Genomic DNA, 10,397 nt, shown 5'->3' on the forward strand with positions numbered 1-10,397 from the left:
AACTCCATATCCTATCCCCTCCCCTGATAGCTTTCCTATTTATTTATTTATTTATTTATTTATTTATTTTATTTTAACTAGAGCACTGCTCAGCTCTGGCTTATGGTGATGTAGAGGATTGAACTTGGGACTTTGGAGCCTCAGGCATGAGGTGGTTTGTATAACCATTATGCTATCTACCCTCTGCCCAACTTTCTTATTCTTTATCCCTCTGGGAGTATGGACCCAGGGTGTAGAAGGTGGAAGGTCTGGTTTCTGTAATTGCTTCCCCACTGAACATGGGCATTGACAGATCGATCCATACTCCCAGCCTGTCTCTTTTTCCCTAGTGAGATGGGGCTCTGAGGAAGCGGGGCTCCAGGACATATTAGTGGGATTGTCTGCCCAGGGAGCTCTGGTTGGCATCATGTTAATATCTGGAACCTGGTGGCTGAAAAAAGAAAAACCAAACACATTGTTGATTATTATTTTTATTTTTACCAGAGCACTGCTCAGCTCTGATTTATGATGGTTCAGGGGATTGAACCTGGGATTTTGAAGCTTTAAGCATGAGAGTCTGTTTGCATAACCATTATGCTTTATGCACTGCATCACCTCCGGACCACACAGGGATTAAATTTAGTCCATTGTTTTACCTACTGTGTCAGATCTTGCATTTCAGATCTGGATACTTTGAGTAACAAGTGGGCTTCTTAGGGTGGATATTAGGCTAAACCTTATAGAAGACATGGTAGACAAAAGAATGCCCCCCCAAAGATAGTTTGTCTTTATTTTTTTAAAGATTTTTTTAAATTATTATTTATGAGAAAGAAGGAGGGAGAGAAAGAACCAGACATCTCTCTGGCATATGTGCTGCCAAGGATCGAACTCAAGACCTCATGCATGAGAGTCCAATGCTTTAGCCACTGTGGCACCTCCCAGACCACTATTATCTGTTTATTTTTACCAGAACACTGCTCATTGTGTTTTATGGTGGTGCTGGGGATTGAACCTGGGACTTCAGAGCCTCAGGCATGAAATTCTTTTGCATAACCACTATGCTATCTCTCCAGCCCCAAGAAATAAATTTTATTTATTTATTAATGAAAAAGATAGAAGGAGAAAGAACCAGACATCACTCTGGCACATGTGCTGCCAGGGATCGAACTCAGGACCTCATGCTTGAGAGTCCAAAGCCTTATCACTGCTCCACCTCCCGGACCACCTAACCCCCTGGAATTTGTAAACACATACTTGACATGACAATGAGTTGGCAGATATCACTAACTGAGGTTCTTAAGATGAGACTATCCTGGGTTGTGTGAATTTTTTTGATATGAATTTTATTTTATTTTATTTTTTACCAGAATACTGCTCAGCTCTGGCTTATGGTGGTGTGGAGGATTGAACCTGGAACTTTGGAGTCTCAGGTCTGAGAGTCTCTTTGCATAGTCATTATGCTATCTACCCCTGTCCTCTGATATGAATCTTTATGAGAGAAAAGAGAGGGCTCATAGAAGGAAATGTGATGAGAAATTGAAAAAGAGACAGGAAGATTTGAAGAGTCTGTTCTGAAGATGAAGGAAAAAGTGTCCATGGGGTCAAACACATACTTAGCTACTCTAGAAGCTAGAAAATGCAAGGAAACAGATTCTTCTCTAGAGCTACCAGAAGGAATTCAGTTCAAAGTACACCTTGCTTTTATAGTTTCAGGTTTTATTTTTTCTTTGTTTTTGTTTTTTGTTTTCCAAAGCACTGCACAGCTCCTGGCATGTGGGCTAAGGGGGATTGAACCTAGGACTTCAGAGCCTCTGGCATGAGACTTTTTTGCAAAACTATTATGCTATGTCCCCTCTCACCCCCAACATTGTTATTTTGTTTTGTTTTTCATTCACAGAAGCATCTTCTATAGCTCTGGTTTAGGAGACTAATGGCATTAGAGACTCTTTTCATAACTATTGAGCTCTAGCCAGACCTTCCACCTTCTGCATCCCACAATGACCTTGGGTCCATACTCCCAGAGGGTTAAAGAATAGGAAAGCTATCAAGGGAAGGGATGGGATATGGAGTTCTGGTGGTGGGAACTGTGTGGAGTTGTACCCCTCTTATCCTATCGTTTTGTCAGTGTTTCCTTTTTTTTTTTTTTTTTAATTTTTTAATGTTTATTTATTTTCCTTTTTGTTGGCCTTGTTGTTTTTTATTGTTGTTGTAGTTATTATTCTTGTTGTTATTTATGTAGTTGTTAGGACAGAGAGAAATGGAGAGAGGAGGGGAAGACAGAGAGGGGGAGAGAAAGACACCTGCAGACCTGCTTCACCACCTGTGAAGTGACTCCCCTGCAGGTGGGGAGCTGGGGCAATGTTTCCTTTTTATAAATTAAAAAAAAAAAAACCTATTGAGCTCCAAATTACAAAATAATACATTTGTATTAAGACAAAAGGAAAAAAAGTATAACTTGAAACTTTTCTGATTCTCTTTCAAGAAAGTTCAAACACTTCTAAATATTTTTTCCTTTCCTTTCCTTTTTTTTTTTTTTTTTAAAGTATTTTATTTTTGAGAGAGATGCAGAGAGAGAAAGACACAAAGAGAAACACCAGAGCACTACACAGCTCTGGCTTATTGTGGTGGTGGGGGAGGGGGGATGGAACTTGGGACTTCGGAGCCCCAGGCATGAAAGTCTCTTTGCATAACCATTATGCTATCTACCCCTGTCCCTAAGTATTTTTTTTTTCTTTGTGTAGCTACAATGAAGTGGCCTTTCTCCACCCCACCCCCCCCAGATAAAATCTGGGCTGAGGAGATTGCATAATGGTTATGCCAAAGACTGTCATAATTGAGTCTCCCAAGTCCCAAGTTCAATCCTCTGCACTACCATAAACCAGAGTTGAGCAGTGTTCCAGTAAAAAAAAAAAAAAAAAAAAAAAAAGGGAGTGGGCTGTAGCACAGCGGGTTAAGTGCAGGTGGCGCAAAGCACAAGGACCGGCGTAAGGATCCCGGTTCGAACCCCGGCTCCCCACCTGCAGGTGAAGCAGGTCTGCAGGTGTCTATCTTTCTCTCCTCCTCTCTGTCTTCCCCTCCTCTCTCCATTTCTCTCTGTCCTATCCAACAACGACAACTACAATAATAACTACAACAATAAAACAACAAGGGCAACAAAAGGGAATAAATAAATAAAATAAAATATAAAAAAGATTAATAAATAAATAAAATCTATTCTTTGCTGACTGCTTCTCACATAGCTTATACACTTTATATTGTGTTATATTCAGAATAGTCATAAAAAAGGCAAGTACATTATTCCCACTTTTCTTGTGAGGATTTTTTTTTTTTTTCTTCTTTTTCCAGAGCACTGCTCAGCTCTGAGCTTATGGTGGTACTGAGGATTGAACCTGCGATCTTGGAGTCTCAAGTTTGTGAGTCTGTCTGCATAACCATTATGCTATCTCTCCCACTGTCTTATAAGGAATTTGAGGCTTTTTCATGAAGTTAGCAAGGTGAGGAAAATCGTCTGAGAGCACATCTCTAGGAAGGGCAGGTGAGTCTGTTTCAAAGCCAGAGTGTCCGTTTGCGCCTGTTCTGTCCTGTCCTGTGAAGGCCCCTCAGTGTCAAAATGTGCTTGACCCAGCCAGACTAGACACTGCAGCTGCACTTGGAGCATGTGTGTAGCCGGCTGAAGGGGACTCCTGCAGCCCAGCTGGTTTGACAGATTTGGCTGCCAGCTGTCCACCATTGCTGGGAGTTGGCTTCAAGGGGGAGGTCCCACAGGGACTAGGGGAAGAGGTCCTATTTCCTTCTCTGTTACCACTTTTCCTCTCCCTATTGGACTATTTCTAAGTGGAATTACTCCTTAAATATTCACCCCTAAACTGTTTTTTACAAGCATGTTTCACGTTGTTAAGGTTTTAGTCTAAAATGACATTTATTACTTCCATTTGCTATTGTAACCACACTTGTTCAGGGAAATGAACTAGAATTAAAAGGGCAGAAGACACTGCAAAATTTTTTATGAAATTTAATGGGGGCCGGATACTGGTGCACCAGGATAAGTTCATGTAGTACTAAGTGCAAGGACCTGCTTCTTCACCTGTGGAGCTTCGTCCCTGCTTGAGCCCAGGGTTCTTGTGTATTATAACATGTGTGTTCAACTAGGTAGGCCACCACCTGGTTCCTGTTTCAATTTCCCTTCCTCCCTCCCTTCCTTCCTTTTGAAATTGTGAGGAGGAAGGGGAGATGGAGAGGGAGAGAGATGTGGAGAGATCTATAGACTTGCTTTACTGTTTGTGAAGCTTCCCCCCTGCAGGTGGGGAGTGGGGACTCAAACCCAGCTTGCACATGATAATGTGTGCATTCAACCATTGTGCTGCCATCTGGCACCCCCATTGCAATTTCTTATTTATTTATTTATTTATTTAGAAAAGGAGACATTAACAAAACCATAGGGTAGGAGGGGTACAATTCCACACAATTCCCACCACCAGATCTCCATATCCCATCCCCTCCCCTGATAGCTTTCCCAGTCTCTATCCCTCTGGGAGCATGGACCCAGGGTCGTTGTGGGTTGCAGAAAGTGGAAGGTCTGGCTTCTGTAATTGCTTCCCCGCTGAACATGGGCGTTGACTGGTCGGTCCATACTCCCAGCCTGCCTCTCTCTTTCCCTAGTAGGGTGGGTCTCTGGGGAAGCAGAGCTCCAGGACACATTGGTGGGGTCTTCTGTCCAGGGAAGTCTGGTCGGCATCATGTTGGCATCTGGAACCTGGTGGCTGAAAAGAGAGTTAACATACAAAGCCAAACAAATGGTTGAACAATTATGGACCTAAATGTTATGCCCAGAGGTTCGAGTCCCGATCTCATGCAAAGAAGACCAGAACCACATGCAATAGAAACAGCCTTTATTAGCAAGGTTAAGCTTGAGCCGCTGACACCCTTCCACGCAAGGGGAGAGTCTGCGACCCTGATCATTTTTCATCCCACCTTTTTATAGTTACCACAGGGTGGGTAACAGGTGGAAATATTTATGCAGAACAAGGAACAGTTGGTTTCGGGTCAAAGGCTGTTCTTATTTACCTCTTCACTAAAGGCTGGAATAGTGCAGATGAAGTGTTGGAGGGTACTCACTGCAGACTATTGTGTACTTTTGCTTTCAGGTATATAATTTGCCCTAGTTTATGGATACATGTGAACATATGTTCTCTTTCATGGGACCTGGTCTATATCTAGGTTTTGGGACTTTGTTAGGAAGTGAACTGCCTGGAATGGAATTAGAGAATACTATGAAAGGAAAGGTCTCACCTGAGTAATGAAGCTGAAGGGTTGTTCCACACCTGAAGTCTCTGGACACAGTCTGAAGTGAAGCATGCTAAAGTGGCACTCATTGCATTGATTAGGTTGGTATCGGTGGATGTAATATTATTTGGTGTGAATTGAGAGAAGCATGCAGGAAACTGCTCCCCACCCTAAGGTTCCAGGACTGGGGAAAATATAGGCTGTAGAGTGGAAATGTGAGGTTCCTGCTATCTTAGGGTTTACGAAGACAATAGATAGTTATTGTTATCATCACATTATTTGGTAATTGGGTTAACTTTGAAAAGTCCCTTTGTTAGGATTTGCTGTATAATATCCAACATCTTGTATATAGCTGTGTCACTGGTTGCTTCTGTTCTCCCTGGTTTAGGCTTTTGAGAGAGTCAACATATCAAAGACTCAGCCTATGTATTAAAAAGACTCAGTCTGTGCTTTAAAAAGTTTGAGACATACAATCAATTTTTCCCTTCTTATATTAATTAAGTAGTGATTTATATGACTACACTTTAATAGGAGTGTACATAAACACCATTCCCACCACCAAAAGACTGTGTCCCATCCCACCCACCGCCGCCCCAGGAAGCCGAATGTCCACCCTCACCCTCACCCTCACCCTCACCCTCACCCCAGGGTTTTTACTTTGGTGCCCTACTCTAGATTTAATCAAATCCTGCTTTTAGTTTCCCTTTCTGTTCTTTCTCAAGTTCTGTTGATGAATGGGATCATCCCATACTAATCTTTATCTTTCTGACTTAGCTCACTTAACATAATTCCCTCTAGCTCCATTCAAGATGTGTCAGAAAAGGTAGGTTCATTGTTCTTAATAGCTGCGTAGTATTCCATTGTGTATTTATACCACAGCTTTCTCAGCCACTTATCTGTTGTTGGGGACCTGGGTTCCTTTCAGGTTTTAGCTATTATGAACTGTGCTGCTATGAACATAGATGTACACATATCTTTTTGCTTGGGCATTATGGAATCCTTGGGGTATATCCCCAGAAGAGGAATTACTGGGTCATATGGAAGGTCCATGTCTAGCCTTGTGAGAGTTCTCCAGACTGCTCTCCACAGAGGCTGGACCAATTTACATTCCCACCAGCAGTGCAGAAGGGTTCCTCTGTCCCCACAGCCTCTCCAGCATTTGTTGCTGCTGTCCTTTTTGATGTATGCCATTCTTACAGGAGTGAGGTGGTATCTCAATGTTGTCTTTATTTGCATTTCTCTGACAATCAGCTACCTAGAGCAGTTTCTCATATGTTTGCTAGCCTTTTGGATCTCCTCTGAAGTGAATATTTTGTTCATATCCTCTGCCCATTTTTGGATGGGGTCATTTGCTTTTTTGGTGCTACGGGTGTGTATACCTACGCTCATAGCAGCACCATTTGTAATAGCCAGAATCTGGAAACAACCCAGGTGTCCAACAACAGATGAGTGTCTGACAAAATTGTGGTCACAATGGAATACTACTCAGCTACTAAAAATGATGAATTCACCTTCTTCACCTCCTCTTGAATGGAGCTTGAAAGAATCATGTTAAGTGAGATCAGCCAGAAAAAGAAGGAAGAATATGGGACGATCTCACTCATGGACAGAAATTGAGAAATAAAAAATTAATAAATAAACAAAAAGAAAAGAAGTTGAGGAAATAAGAGCAGAAGGGAAAATACAAAGCAGAACTTGGAATGGGGTTGTTGTTTTGCATGAAAGTAAAAGACTGGGGATCTGGATGGGGGGTTGCTTTCAGGTCCTGGTGCATGATGGTGGAGGAGGACCCAGGTGGGGGTTAGAATTTTTTTTGCCTCCAGGGTTATTGCTGGGGCTCAGTGCCTGCAACATGAATCCACTGCTCCTGAAGGCCTTTTTTCCCCCTTTTTGTTGCCCTTGTTGTGGTTATTACTGTCATTGTTGATGTCATTCGTTGTTGGATAGGACAGAGAGAAATGGAGAGAGGAGGGGAAGATAGAGATGGGGAGAGAAAGATAGACACCTGCAGACCTGCTTCACGGCCTGTGAAGCGACTCCCCTGCAGGTGGGGAGCCGGGCTCAAACCAGGGTCCTTACGCAGGTCCTTGCCCTTTGCACCACGTGCGGTTAACCTGCTGTGCTACCGCCTGACCCCCGGGTTAGAATGTTTTGCAAAAAACAGAAATTTTACACATGTACCAACAATTGTATTTACTGTTTACTGTAAACCATTAGTTCTCCCAGTTAAAAAAAAAAATTCTTAGGCCAGCAAAATAGGTCACTTGGGTGATATGTTGCTTTGCATTGTACTCAGCCAGGTCTAAGCCAGGCCCCAACCCAGCACATTGAAGGAAGCTTCAGTGCTATGGTGTTCTTCACTTTCTCTGCTTCTCGGCCTCTCTATAGAAAAAAAATCTTTACTTTAAATTGATTTGCTTCTGACTTTTATTTATTTCGTAACTTCTATTAGTTAGGTTTTTGTTGCATTTAGTTTTAGGATTTACTTTTTCTTGTTTTAAATTTTTATTTATAGAAAGGAAACACTGACCAAAAAACACAGTATAAGAAGGGTACAACTCCACACAATTCCCACCACCAGAACTCCATATCCCATCCTCTCCCCCTGACAGCTTTCCTATTCTTTATCCCTCTGGGAGTATGGACCCAGGGCCATTATGGGATACAGAAGGTGGAAGGTCTGGCTTCTGTAATCGCTTCCCCGCTGAACATGGACATTGGCAGGTAGATCCATACTCCCAGCCTGTCTTTCTTTCCAGGGAGGGGTGAGGCTCTGGGGAAGTGGGGTTCCAGGACACATTAGTGGAGTCATCAGCCAGGGAAGTCTGGTTGGTGTCATGGTAACATCTGGAACCTGGTGGCGGTGATTTGGTGGGTTCCTGAAGTCGTTCTAGTCCTGCCTTTATGCGGTCCCAGGTGATCTCCTTTGGTATTCCTCAGGATTTATTTTTTCTTAAACATCATTTGGTGCTTTAATTTTTTTTTTTACATTTTACTTAATTTTAAGTTCTTCTATATATATATATTTTAAAATGAGGTCCCTGCGAGTGAAGTCAGGACCTCCTACATGTGCAATACCACTGAGTGACCTCCTAAGTATTTTTTTTTTTCTTTCTTGCTACCAGTGTTATCTCTAGGGCTCGGTGCCTGCAGGACGAATCCACAGCTCCTGGCTGCCATTTGTAACCTTTTTAATTTTTTTTTATTATTTGACCGGACAGAGATAAATTGAGAGAGCAGGAGAGAGAGAGAGAGAGAGAGAGAGAAAGAGAAACACTTGCAGACCTGTAGGTGAGGAGCAGAGGCTCGAACCTGGGTCCTTGTGTGCAGTGATTTGTGTACTTAACCAAGTGAGCCACCACTGTGGGGTCCCCCTGAGTCCATTTTTTTTCTTCTCTTTTTTGCCTCCAGGGTCATAGCTGGGGCTCAGTGCCTGCACTACGAATCCACTCCTCCTGGAGGCCATTTTTTTCCATTTTGTTGCCCTTGTTGTTGTCATTATTGTTATTGTTGCCATTAATGTTGTTGTTGGCTAGCAAAGAGAGAAATTGAGAGAGGAGGGGGAAGACAGAGAGGGGGAGAGAAAGTTAGACACTTGAAGGCCTGCTTCACTGCTTGTGAAGACACCCCCCCCCCCCCGCAGGTGGGGAGTCAGGGGCTTGAACCAGGTACTTGGGTCGATCCTTGTGCTTCGCGCCATGTGCGCGTAACCCGCTGCGCTACCTCCCGAACACCCTAAGTCCAATTTCTAATATGTATATATAATTTATTTTTCCCTTTTGTTGCCCTTATTGTTTTATTGTGGTTATTATTGTTGTTGTTATTGATGTTGTCGTTGTTACATAGGACAGAGAGAAATGGAGAGAGGAGGGGAAGACAGGGGGAGAGAAAGCGAGAAGAAAGTGGTCATAGAGCTAGCGTGGTACCTCGTGTAATCCCACCATCTGTTTTGTTCTTATGTGGTGCCAGGGCTAAAACCCAGGGCCTCAGTTTGAGTGCTTTGTCATTCTCTAGTTCTTCAAATGAAGGAAAGCGCTAAAGGATATTCAAGTCAATTGGATCAATACATCACAGGAAAATGAATCAATGAACAAGAAACAGTTGACATTCAGAAGCAGGGAGGCTTGCAAGCAATACATATAGTGGTGCCAAGTACCCATCTAGTGGACACAGGGTAGAATGCACCCTAGGAGAGTAGGCCAAATCCAAAAGTATTGTTTTTATTTTTTTTTAACCAGAGCACTGCTCAGCTCGGTTTATGGTGGTGGAGATTGAAGCTGGGACTTTGGAGCCTCAGCCATAAGTGTCTCTTTGCATAACCACTATGCTCTCTACTTCCACCCTCAAAAGTATTCTTTCGATGTTAAATAGACACATAAATTCATTGTAAAGAAATAGAGTAGCCTGGAGGCCGCTCAGTGGGGGACAGCAAGATTTCCTTGTGTGAGGTCCCAGGGTAGCTCTCAACTCCTCCACTTCCTCCCTGCTGCTGTTATTTCCCTCTTGGACCAACGATTTAAGCGCTATTTGAAAGAGAATGGATATACGCCCAGCATGGAAACTGGAGACTAGCGAGAAATGTAGCCAGAGAGAACATGGCGCACCTCACTTTGCCATGGGCTCTAGATTCTGGGATGGGGCAGGGAGGTAGGAAGAGCAGAGAGCAGGGGTTCTCACCTCTCAGGCTGTTTTTCTGTTCTCTGGGAGACGGTCTTCTGAGATGAGATGAGATGGGGCTTGTTCAGGGTGGTATGGATATAGACAGGGAACAATCTTGTACTAGGCTGCAAAGCCCATACACCTGGAACCTAAGTCCTTTTTTTTTTTTTTTTTTTTTTAAGATTTTATTTATTTATTCATGAAGAAGGTAGGAGGAGAGAGCGAAAGGACCAGACCCTGGTACATGTTCTGCCGGGAATTGAACTCGGGACCTCATGTTTGAGAGCCCAATGTTTTATCTGCTGCTCTACTTCCTGGACCACAAACCTAAGAGTTGTTATAAAGCAACAGGACTGTCATGATGAAACAAGCTGGCAGGGTTAGGTAGCATAATGGTTATGCAAACAGACTGTCATGCCTGAGGCTTTTAAGTCCCAGGTTCAGTCCCTTGCACGACCATAAACCAGAGCTGATCA

The sequence above is a fragment of the Erinaceus europaeus genome, chromosome 3, assembly GCF_950295315.1.
Source record: "Erinaceus europaeus chromosome 3, mEriEur2.1, whole genome shotgun sequence".
NCBI classification, from domain to species: domain Eukaryota; kingdom Metazoa; phylum Chordata; class Mammalia; order Eulipotyphla; family Erinaceidae; genus Erinaceus; species Erinaceus europaeus.